At 41.9% G+C, this 12,707-nt stretch overlaps 1 protein-coding gene and 1 long non-coding RNA gene across 3 annotated transcripts in view; one reads left to right on the plus strand and one right to left on the minus strand.

Annotated features, from left to right (window-relative positions):
• Window positions 1-12,707, plus strand: part of LOC148885587 (uncharacterized) — a 211,235-nt gene that overhangs the window by 150,193 nt on the left and 48,335 nt on the right. The gene's annotated exons all lie outside the window — the stretch shown is intronic.
• The window catches only part of hs3st4 (heparan sulfate (glucosamine) 3-O-sulfotransferase 4), an 83,776-nt gene that overhangs the window by 45,608 nt on the left and 25,461 nt on the right, over window positions 1-12,707 (minus strand). The window lies entirely within an intron of this gene.

Consider the following 12,707-nt stretch of genomic DNA (forward strand, 5'->3'; position numbering starts at 1 on the left):
ATCGGCTGTGGCGAAGTCACAAGACACTTTGCACGGCACGCCATTAACAGACATCTGTTTTGCAGATCACTCGCTGCAAAAATGTCAACAGTGTTTTCTGGCGGCCACTTTCTAGAGCCCCCCACTCTCCTCACCTGCTGCCCTCTTCCCATTGCGGAGGGTCACTAGTGCAAAGACCCCCACAGTGTTGCATTGGCATGCAGCATTTATGGGACAGCGGCCGCCGAACGGAGTCAATATTATTCATAGAGAAAGAATAATACGACCGCCTGCTTTGAAAGATAATGCATATTAAATAGTTGTGCGTGTTATAAATGACACCCACGCAGCCACTTCTTTCCGCATCAATATTCAAAAGCTAATGACGTGACTTTATAAGTGCTCCATTAGTCACAAGAAAAGGAATAGCTTCATTTAACTTGTTTATCCATTTTGGCAAATACGGCATGCTTTTCTTCTAGGCTCTAATACCGTGTCTACCAATCATTACGCAGCCAAATAATTAAATACATCAAAATAAATAAATAAAACTGACGTGTTGTAATCTTTAAATATGCAACGATTACCGTATTTTGCCACACTTGGGCATATAAAGTGTACCTTCAACCAATGGCCCATTTTAAAATAGTTTTGCATTGGATTGGATTCACCTTTATTAGTTTCACAGTGGAGAAATTTACATTTCACAGCAGCAAAGTGATGAAAGTTAAGAGAAAAGGAAAGAAAGATAAATACAGGACATGTCGTAAAGGCAGCCACTCTCGCGGCGCCATCTTGAAGTCAAAACAACGACAAAAACTAACTAACAAATAATGTGACACAACACAAAAGACAGACAGTTATTCAATCGGAAGCACTTTTGCACCCTCTTTGTTGTATGAAGCATGGCAGAGGAGAGGATCAAAGCATCCTTTTCACCATTGGATCAGGGACGACATGGTGAAATGTGCACGTCTACTACAAGCTAAATATTGAAAGTAAACACCAAGCTGTAACACCCATTGACGAAAGGAAAGTGTCTCACATCTCCCGTCCAACGTAAATCTGCGTCAATTTCAAGCCGCGACCACATCCTCTGGATGGAGCTGAATACCATCAATACAATAAAACTTTATTCATGTCACATGCAGTACTATATTTGTATGTAATGTGACTTTTTGAATTCCCAAAATAACACCGCCTTACATGTCAGGATGTTTTTTGCATGAAAGTTGAAGTTGTATTGTCTTTTTTTAAAATTTTGTTTGTTTATCAAGGGAGGAGGTTAGGTTTTTCCTTTTTAAGAATTGAAGAAAATTTGATCAAACCGTTTGGGCGCTCCGAAAAATCAGTCTGTTGAGGAAAAGCTGCCTTTCTTGGGTTTGTGGGTTTGACGTGTGACCGCCTCGCCTGTCTGCCTCCTGACATTGGACGAACTGACTGATTACAGCCGCTGCCAGTCTCGCTTAGAGCTGCCGATATCCTGTGCATATCGCCGACACAATGAAGGCATCAAGCCTCCCGTCTATACAAATAGCAAAGGCCCCGGCAAGGATGGGCCACGCCTCACATGCCTTTGGACCTCGTTTGAGTAAGATCAAACCTCTACGACGCAGCACGAACACAATTCCACGGCGCGACGATGACAACACTTTTGGCTTGACAATCTGTAGCGTAATCGTACTTTGCTTCTTTTCATCCTTGCGAAATGTGCTCTCTGACACAGCGCAGATCTCGACGCGTCACTTTGTTGCACGAAATCACCAACGTGTAATTAATCCCGCCGCACGGCGCTCTGTCAGGCCACAGGGAAAAAAAGCAAATGGCGGCATAATTGCACGCTTAAAAGTTGGATGATTACAGCGACGCTTTTCTTCGCATGTGCGAACGCCATATAATGACATGCAAATGAGTTTGGGGGCTGTTATCACTTACCTACGTATGAGTGGCGGGGAGACATCACCGTGGGGCCACTTAACTCTCAAATCAGTCATACAGTCATTAGCAATAACAAAGACACTGAAAAGATAAAGAGTCACGGCATGTTCGGTGCACTCAGCGCACTTTAACTCATTCGCTGCCATTCCCGAATTTATTCGGGAATTGAAGTGTGTGACGTGGAGCGTCATTCTCATGCGGGGGTGCCGATAAAGCACTGGTCATACCTCTGGCAATGTTTTTTTCCCTTCCACAAGGGGGCAGCATTTGCATTTTGTCCATGTTAGCGCTTTGTTCAAGCTTTAGCTGTTGTTAAATAAAAATGCTATATCAATCAATATGTAGTATTGTATTTTATACAGCTGCCCCCATTTCAAGCTCAGATAACTCCAGACCCATATCACTTAGGAATTAACTTTTTTTCTGATAAAAGAAGAGAGTCTAATGTTTCTTACGCTGCTTTGAATGTTTATGTAGTCCTAAAACTCAATATTCTGTGGGTCCTGGGATTCGAGTGAAAATGACAAAAACCCTGGCACTGGAGGAGACATATTTTTGCACATCGTCTGGCAATGAATGAGTTACAGGTAAAATAACTAAAGAAAGAAATAGATTAATAGTTTTATAGATGAATAGATGCATAGATACAGACACTCCCCAACTTACGAACGATATACGTTCCGAACGGTAGTTCTTAAGGCGAATTTGTTTGTAATTTTATGTGGAACGTATGTTTAGGGCTTATATAAGTATGTTTAAGGTTTATATAAATATGTTTAAGGGTTGTATAAGTAACCTGTATTGGGTTGTACTGAAAAATAAGCAAACATATATGCTCTATAAAGATACTTATGTACATGTATAACTGGAGAGAATACTACATATAACGTGACATATGAACAAAAATGTTCGTATGTACCGTTCATAACTCGAATGTCCATAAATACTAAGTAGGGAAGTGTCTGTATATATATTAATAAATACATAGATGGATGATGGATCGATGAATGAATGAATGAATGAATGTAGCAGCATCGCTGTCCCTGAAATGTTTGAATAGAGAATACTTGCTATCAAGAATGGAACTGCTATTTATTTTTTTTCTTTAACTGGCCAGAAAAGCGACAACGCAGATCCGCCGTCCACTGCACTTATCTGCCGGCACATTCACTTATCAGCAGGAAACTCATCTCAGCCATTGACCCCCGTGCCCCGCGACACTCATTAGAGTGCCACGTTACAGTGATGGAGTACGTCTGCGCACACTGCGACGACACAGCTCGCGAACGGGAAGTGGTCGGATTAGTACTGAGCCGTTACTGCTCTTTGCCCAGGGTCTGTTTTTTTATTTTAATTTATGTCATTTTTTATCTGCTTTTCCATTACTACCACTCCCAATATTCTTATTCCTGTCCTGGATACAAGCCGCATTCAGTGATGTCACTGCTCCAGTCAGCCTTAATGGAGCTCCAACGTGAGTGCATTGAATCGGAAGAATGCATCTGGCACATTTCAAGCGCCCAAAACATCAAGGGTCAGCGCATCTTTTGCGCTCACCGCGAGGTCACCGCTGTAGCCTATCAAGTGTGGCTGGTATTGACTAAGCAATTAGGACGCCATGCTTTTAAATTACGCACTGCAGGACACGAAACGGCGGCCCCTTTTCTACACACGTGCTGTAACGCAACGCGTTTGTGCAGCCAACTGGGACTTTTGTGCACTCACAGCCTTTTTCCGCTGGAAGGCACTCGTTAAGGCGTCAAATAGTACAGTATAGAGAGTATTTGCCCCCCCTCACTCTAATTCTTTGTTGGACGATTATGGCAAAATTGATTAAGCACATATTTTACATTTTAAAAATTAAAATATGAAGGGAAAAATTGTAAGGTGTAGTTGTTTTTTTGGCTTTGTATTGATGGGCCCAAATGTTATTTAACTCATTCTCTGTCAAACAGACAAAAATGTGTTCACTCCAGTGCCAGGGTTTTTGTCATTGTCACTTGAATTCCAGGACCCACAGAATATTGAGTTTTAGGACTACATAAACATTCAATGCAGCGTAAGAAATCTTAGTCTCTTCTTTCATCAGAAAAAAAATCCTAAATTATATAGGTCCGGTGTTAGATGAGCTTGAAATGAGGACGTCTGTCCCAAATACGCTAAAATACATACATATTGGTTTATGTGGCGCTTTAACAACAGCTAAAGCTGGAACAAAGCGCTAACATGGACAAAACGGAAATGCTGCCTCCTTGTGGAAGGAAAAAACATTGCCAGGGATTTGGCCAGGGCTTTATCGGCACCCAAGCAAGAAAAAACAAAACCCGAAGTAATTCGGGAATGGCGCTCTACGTCATATTTTCAATTCCCAAATAAATTAGTGAATGGCAATCAATGAGTTAACATGTGAGTTTCTGATATAAAATCGTATGAGTGATGTATAAAATGGAGAGCCACAATCTTGGCGGCTTTGATTGCATTTAAGATCGACATATGGAAGACAAATTTATCTATTTATTTATTTGTGTAATCGCCCTAATTAATTCCCCAGCGAAGGCCAAAGTAGAAAATGCAAGGCCCACCACTCGTCAGTTCGCTGCGAACGGTTGGCCACAAGTGGTTGTACCCTAATGAGAACGAGTGTCATAGAAAATGGCTGGATGAAAAGATCAGATGACAAATTAGGGTGAACGCTGATCTCTCCGAATGTACAACGTCATGGCCGCGGTGAATGACGTCTCTTTCAAGGTAGAATACAAACATGAGTTATGCAAGCTACTTCCACCTCCATCATTCTCCGACATCCTCCCCCTCCTCGTTACTGTTGGGACACATTGATGAAGTGCATGTTTCTAGCGTCGCTAGCAGCGGGGGGTCTCTTCCAGTAGCGTTAAGTGTCACTAGACTGCACCGAAATAGCCATGGTGCCATGTCAAACACATGAGCGTCATTGATGCTATGGCCGCGTGCGAAGTAAACACACCCAAGTGTGTGGGATGTGTGGCTCATTTCTTTCTTTGGACTCGCGCTCTCCCACGTGTGAATTATTGCCTACGTTTGAAGCTGGTTGGGACAAGCGTGATTTGATCAGCCTTCCTGGGCCGTTATCCCAGCGTGGAGAAGCACACATCTTCGGCAGTGTCTTTTTTGTCGTGGCATTAGCACTTGTTAAACGAGCATAACAATAGCCTAGCTATCCCAGCTTCCCTCAAAATGTGTTAAACAAATAGGCTTCTTGGGAAACAAGACACTTGTGATTAGGATTGCTGTCATGACCATGAACAGCATCTCTGTTGACATGCGCCATGCCAGCATCAAAAATCCGACAAATTCCCCTTTTCTAATTCCGGATTTCTCCTTTGTGAGACAAATAAAGGTTTTCTTATCTTATATTTCGAGTGAAATGTAAGAAAAATGAAATATGATCTGTGACACACGGTTTTCAGCACATACCTGTCGTGACTTGTAAATATGTGTGAGGTGGTGTTCTGTTGCCAATATTATTTAATTTGAAATCCTACTCCGTTTACGACACATATGGCCCATTTTCATCATTCGATATTAGCTAGCCTGTAGAGCAGGGGTCAGAAACATATGGCTCTTGAGCCATATATGGCTCTTTTGATGATTGCATCTGGCTCGCAGATAAAATACATTATTCTCACCTTTTCACTGTTCATTTCCTGTTTGGGCTTCAGTTGACTGAAAGACAAATTTCGATTAATTATACTGACATACATTGGCCATTGCTGTTGAAACAGGTAAATGCCGCCTTTTGAATAAAATGGCGAAAAAAAAAATAGATGACAAGTTTTCCACACTTTAGGTTGAATGGACCGAAGGATTCAGTGGCACATTAACATGCCCCATGCCAGGTTCGCATTAATGTCATTTGTCACATATTCTTTTTTTTTTACAGACAGTGGCGTTATTGGTTGTTTAAATATCTGACATGTTTCGGCGTGTACTTCCGCCTTCAGAGTGTCCCATTAATAAACGTCTGCGAGAGATAGCAGAAAGCAAGTGTGCAAGCTATTGAGCAGTGTGCAGGCTAGCTTGCAGTAACTTTGCGTATTGACGTGGCAAGTTGAGTTCATTACGATAGTTTGGCTCGATTTTTACCAGTCATGAGGAACCATTCATATTAATGGTGATTATTATCACAATTTGTTTTTTCAAATAATACATTCTGACATTTTGTTGAAATCACATTCACTTGACACTTGAACACAACATAGACACTTTTCAAAATGGCGGAATTAAACAAGCGGTCAGCTTTCGAAGCCTCCAAAAAAAAAAAAAGGTAGTAACTAAGAAAAATGTGATCCTCCCTCGTGTACAAGCTGAAAAAACAATGTCCACTGGAGTAACCCCGCTGCCCACAAAAGCGTTAGATATGTATCATACGCAATAAATTAAAATAAAAAAAGATCCACAGTACTTGTGCAGATCCACCATCTTGTAAAAAGGAACACACTGTAACTCCGCACGACATGAAAATGGCATTGAAATGAAAATTCCACCTGACAACTGTTGAGGATTGAATATAATCACGCGAGTGAGTTACATTGGTTTTAATTCATTTCCTCAAGCTTTTCAGTATTTTAATAGCACACATTTTCTGCCGGTTTTTAGTAGTGCCGCTCCAGACTTTATGTATCCGAGCTTGTCCACTAAGTCATTATAATGCAGACGCAAGGCACACAACAAAAGGGCTCCGTACCCGAGAGCGCTTTCCTTTCCAATAGCATTTCTTTGTGTGTCCATTATGTCTCTGAATCAGACGCCCCCAGAGATGGAGGCAATGATTTACTTATTTCAATACCATGTAGGCCACATGCCCTCCAGCAAGGGGTCACACTCTGGATGGAACTCAGAGAGGATAGAAAAAAACAAAACATAAACAAACATACGTGTCCGATGGGAATTTGAGAATCATTTTTGCTAAACGAGAATTTATACTGACTGAATGCATCAGATTTTTTTTTAAACTCTCAATGCTCAAAATGGTGTTGTAAGAAGTCCAAGATGGTGGGTGAGTAGGCAGCCGTCAGCAAGTGCTCTAATGAACCTTGCATTTTTTGTTGTTTTTGTGTTTTATTTTGTCACTGTGTTGTTGTGCATCGTGTGGAACGGATATGGATTGTTTTTCATTTTTGGCCATGACATTCATCAAGGAGGAGATTCTGCTGAGCATGTGCGCCTTTTCGGAAGCACAAATATGCCAGCACTGTTTTTGATTGGGAGGAATGTCGGTGCCATTTGACTGTCATCGCTACACAGCTCTCTTGAAGAGCCCGCGATGAGAAGAAGCGACCGTCAGCGCAGAGCGCCGATGCCTGTATGTGGAACTGTGGCGGCTTGGAATTGAAGCGCATATATGTTAGTCGGGAGATGTGAGATCATCTTTTTTCATCAATGGATGCTACTTCTTCCTGTTTGCTTTCAGCAGTTAGCTTGTTGCAGACGTGCACATTTCACCATGATCCACTGGTGAAATGAACACTTTGATCCTCTCCTTTTCATCTAGAACTGCTTCATACAACAAAGAAACGAATGCAGAAAGTGCTGAAGATTGAATGACTATGTGTCTTTGTGTTGTCATATAATTTGTTATTTAGTTTTTTCTTCTTTTGACTTCAAGATGGCGCTTTGAGAGGGGCTGCCTTTACAGCAGGTGCTGTATTTTGTTTTTCTACTTCTTCTTTTTCCTTTACTCTTACTTTCATGACTTTGCTGCTGTGAAATGTACATTTCTCCACTGCGAGACTAAGAAAGGCTAATCCAATCCAATATAAGAAGACGATGAGAGGAAGTCTGTATTAAAACTTGCCTGTGGAGCCGATCAGTAAAATTCTACTCGGAATCTGTGCGGTTCAGGCGGGAATATATTCTGGAAATGTGGCAAGAATCATTGAGTAGTGAATTTTGGCCATTGGGGTTTAAGGAGTGGAGAATCATCCAAAAATGGAGCAGCATGATCTCCAATGCTTGGGCAAAGATAAAAAGCAGTCAGGAAAAAAAATGGAAGAAAAGAAAAAAAACAAGGAAAGATTGAGTGTCAGCAAGGTACTGGATGAAGATGGATAGCACAAGCGTTCTTGTGACTTAGAGAAAAAAAAAACAGTTCCATTGGTTTAATGTTTGTGACACGCTTTTGGTCAACACATCTCTCCCACTGCGAAAGGGATGAGGTCAGATCCGCGCGAGCCGATTATCCACACGGGTCGGCAAACGGGCGCATCCAAGAGTAACACATGAAACGCTTTATTGTGTGTGACCCCCACTGACACATCGTGCTGGGAGGAATACCGCCGCTTCTAGGGAAAAAAAAAATCTCCCGGATCCTGTTGATGCAACGCGAAGCGTGATTGTGGTGATAACAGTGACTTCTAATGCAGCGGAGGTGTTTAATTCAAAAAATGCATTCTGAACAGACTGAAATTGAGACAATTATTTTAGAGTGGGCATTTCAGTGGGGGGGGGGGGGTAAAAGCAGATTGTTATGGGGCCGTGGGCCAAAGAAAGTCATTATGCTTTTGTATGAAGAAACATGAAGCGCTGAACCAGGCAATAATTAATTTCTTTTGATTAATTCATAACCCTCATCAAGAAAATGACGGCATATGAATGAAGGAAGTGGGCTGCTGCTTCGAAGCTGCTTTTTTGGTCGAAGAGTAACGTCAAACAACTCAAGATGCTGCAGTTCCATGACAGTCTCAAATTGGTGCCGCTTAAAAACAAACAACCACCTGTCTTTGTGTTTTGGACAAAAAGAGAAAATTAGGGCAAGCCACGTTGATTTTTAGGGTGTATCGCAAACAGCACGGACAAAAGCTATACTAGCTAAGCAAAGCGACAATGCTACAGAATTCACTGGAAGATTGTGCTTACTTGCATCATTAATATGCCACTGGACCCCTTTGGACGCAGGAAAATGAAGACATTTAGTTCAGAGTGCGCATTTCGGAGGAAGGAGGTTGTCGCTGGGCCGTGGGCTAAAGAAAGTCATTTTATTTTAGTGTTCTAAAATATGTCCTAAAAGTTAAAATAATGAAAACCAAAGCAGTATTTCCCATAGGAAATAATGTCAATCCAATTAATCTGTTCAAGATTAATTCAAAATATTCACATTTTATTGACAGTGAATGAAATTCACCAGACAACAAATAATTTTTATATAAATATCAATGACTAATGTAATGGTTAAATGAACGTGAACTGATTCGCTGTCATTCCCAAATGTATTTGGGAATTTGAAAGCATGACGTGGCGCGCAATTCCCGAATTTGTTCGGGTTTGTTTTTTCTTGCGGGGGTGGCGATAAAGCGCTGGTCAGACCCCTGGCAATGTTTTTCCTTTCCATAAAGCAGTAGCATTTGCCTTTTGTCCATGTTGCCGATTTGTTAAAGCTTCAGCTGTTGTTAAAGCGCTATATAATAATCAATATGTATGCATTGAATTGTATTTTGTACAACCGCCACCATTTCAAGCTCAGATAACTACAGACCAATTAACTTTTTTTGATGAAGAGAAGAAGAGAGTCTAAGGTTTCTTACGCTGCATTAAATGTTTATGTCATCCAAAAATTCAGTATTCTGTGTGTCTTGGAATTCAACTGACAATGACAAAAACCCTGGCACTGGAGTGGACACATTTTTGCACATCATCTGGCAGTGAATGAGTTAAAGATAATTGTTACATTTTGAAGAGGTATTAAAGATGGTGGAGAGGTTTTGGATTGAAGGGGGAATGGGACATTTCCATACATTGCTATGATTTCTTATTTTTTTACTTACTTGTCCCATCTTTTTTCACAAAGGTTTGGCAAAAAATCCTTTGCTACCCAACTCCAAACCCTATTAAAGGTCAAACGTACTTGTGTCTATCCCAAGATAAACCTTTTCCACAGAACACCTTTTTTGTTCTCCGCTGCCATCGCACACAGCCAGATGCGCCCCTCGCAATGTTTTCGCCAAAGTTTTGACAGCTGGGTGAGACTGAAGCGAGCACAAGTTAGCATACGCTTAGGCGGGACATTAATTCCCATATCTGAACACAGGCATGCTGTTTACATAACATTTTGAGGGCAGTTATCAACTACACACACGGAGCATGTGCTATTTTTAAAATACAATTTGTTTTCAGCGTTGGGAGTGCCATCAGATCGAGTTAATCAGTGAGTCGTAGTGAATAAATAAAATAAGGGCATAAAACATGCAAGGTGACACTGTTCGTACCCGACAAGTTGTTTTATTCCTGATGAACAATTTTGCGCTGATGATGTCGTCAAATGTATATTGTGGCCGTGGCATTCACTTGCTGTCACTGTAATAGAATATCAAATGTAAGTCCCCAGGCTTAAATCTCTTCAGTTACATTTGCATATATTTACATGGTAAATTGGCTTAAATGTAGAGAATTGAGCATATCTGTTGTGTGGGACAAAATTAGCAGCACCAAATTGAAGCTGCGAGCACAAATTGTGCGCCTTGGTACGGTTGGTAATGTTGAGTCATTATTCTTCTTTGGTCAAAGCACTTCTGAGATGTTGGACTTTTTTCAAAGGTGTGCGGGGGGGTCCATGACGTGGTTGGCTTTGGTTCTGGTGTGATTCTAAAAATACTCAGAGGCACGCTAAGGCCAATCTGTGCACAGTATCAGAGGTCTACTTTCGATGAAAATGTTTCTTCATCCATCATCTGTACTTCTTTGAAGGTATCGGACGTTCCGCTCTTCATCCGAAAAGCTTCGTCAGCGAACTAATTTTTTTGCTCGTAGCTATGGCCCTATACTGTCAGGGCCATTCATAGAACATAATCAGTCGGGACAAAAGAAGTAAGAAGATTAGCTTCAAGGAATAGTGCTGTGCTCCCCACAACCTTAGAGCATGGACCCGTCAAAGCAGAGGTCTGGCACCACCACCCCTGGACATTAGGGATATGTATATACCATATAGGGGCAGAGCTACCAGTAAAAAAATATATAGTTCGCTGATGAAGCTTTTCAGATGAGGAGCGAAACATCTGACACCTTCAAATAAGTACAGATGACGGATGAAGAAACCTTTTCATCGATGGACCACTCCTGTACGACTGAGCGCTTACACAGACGAAGAGGTATACAGTAAAGTCTCGTTATATCGATATTCTCGGGAGTCGGAAAAAAATATCGATATAACCGGACTATCGATATATCCGATCCTGCGGCATGTAAATTTTCTCCTTGCGTTCATAGAAATAGTATCGTAATAAGCAGTACTATCGATATAACCAATATCGATATAATGAGACTTTACTGTACTTTGTTTCTTTTAGCGGTTCAGAATTCGGTTGGGAAAGGGAAATTCTCATCCAGCTTGTTCCTGAGACTGCATTTTTACTTTTCTCACCACCCCAACAGATGATAGATACATATTTGTTTGAAGCGTATTTTATGGCATTTGTATGTAGCATACCACTCCACTAATTTCATCAGAGTAGCAGACTTCACAGGCTAGCTGGGTTTAATATTCAGTCAACATTCTGTGATGTATTCAGTACGCAAAATATTTAGCGATTTATTGACCAGTAATATAATTTTCAAATTTCCCCCATAGTTCATTGGGAACCACTGTAAAGCCTTTAAGACCCCCGCTAATATATTCTTACCTTTTTGTTCTGGTCAGAACCTGAGCTGCAGCTGTTTGATGCTCTTTTGAAACGAGTTTAAGCAACAAGACCGTGACAATGAGGAAGCAGGAAAAGAATTGGCCTCTGTGTTTGAATACATTAGCATGGGACAATACATCATATGCAAATGCATTTTCCATATTGCAACAAAATCTAAAAATGGAAGTGAGACACATTTGCTGACACATTACGGCACTGTCAGTTTGAAGGATGGCTCATCAGCGTCGTGCCCGTTGGCAGCGTGCAATGCCTTTCGCAGCTGGAGTCATGTTAAGCGTGAGGCGCAGTGACAGACACGCTAATCAAGTATCTAAGTGACACAATGCTTGCCATCAATGCACATCAGACCCACAATGATTTATTTGTCGCCACCATGGTATAGAGAAGGACTTACGGGTATAGACATGGTCGCTTCCACGTTGCGACATTTCATCCCCTATTTCATTCCCCAGGCCACCAAGCCTCACTTGCTCACAATTCTGTGAGCGTGAGAGAGCGGTAGCCCCCCCCCCCTCCCCCCCTCGGAGGACCACTTGCAAAAACGGGATGAAAACAAACCATACCAGAGTGTTATTACACCCATGGAAGGTAGGAGAGCGTCTGCTGAGTAAGCCCCCGGCCCTCCGAATTCGAGACGGAGAACTTACGCTGGACCCCAATTATCGGCGCGTCAGTCACAATCTTTCAATTACCACTTCATCGCTTTGAATTTGAGTCAGGATTTTCCCAGAGAAGCAGGGGGGCGACGAGGTTAACCGTTGCACTCAGCGGATAAGCCTTGGCATGAGAAGAGAGGAGGATGAGAGGTATGAAAGGCAGCCCTTAGTGGGTAGTGCTTGGACATAGTGAGGAAAAGTTGGGTGCTTCCACCTTGCTTCTGCCTGTCTTTTGCGAGCGCTCGGCTCAGAGTGAAAATTACACAATTGGACACCATTCAGTTTTTCATTTTTTTTTTTTTTTTTTTCATTTTGGGGGGTTGGCGGTGGGGGTGTGACAGGTGAATACCCGCCATGTCGCGGCACCTGCGTCGACCCGCGCAACGGAGACGATCGCGCATTGTGAATATCAGGACGAGGCAGCTACGTTTTTGCATAATTCATGCGTCTTAACATCTGCGAG

Source organism: Hippocampus bargibanti, linkage group LG17, assembly GCF_051943395.1.
Source record: "Hippocampus bargibanti isolate YZ-2025 linkage group LG17, ASM5194339v1, whole genome shotgun sequence".
NCBI lineage: Eukaryota > Metazoa > Chordata > Actinopteri > Syngnathiformes > Syngnathidae > Hippocampus > Hippocampus bargibanti.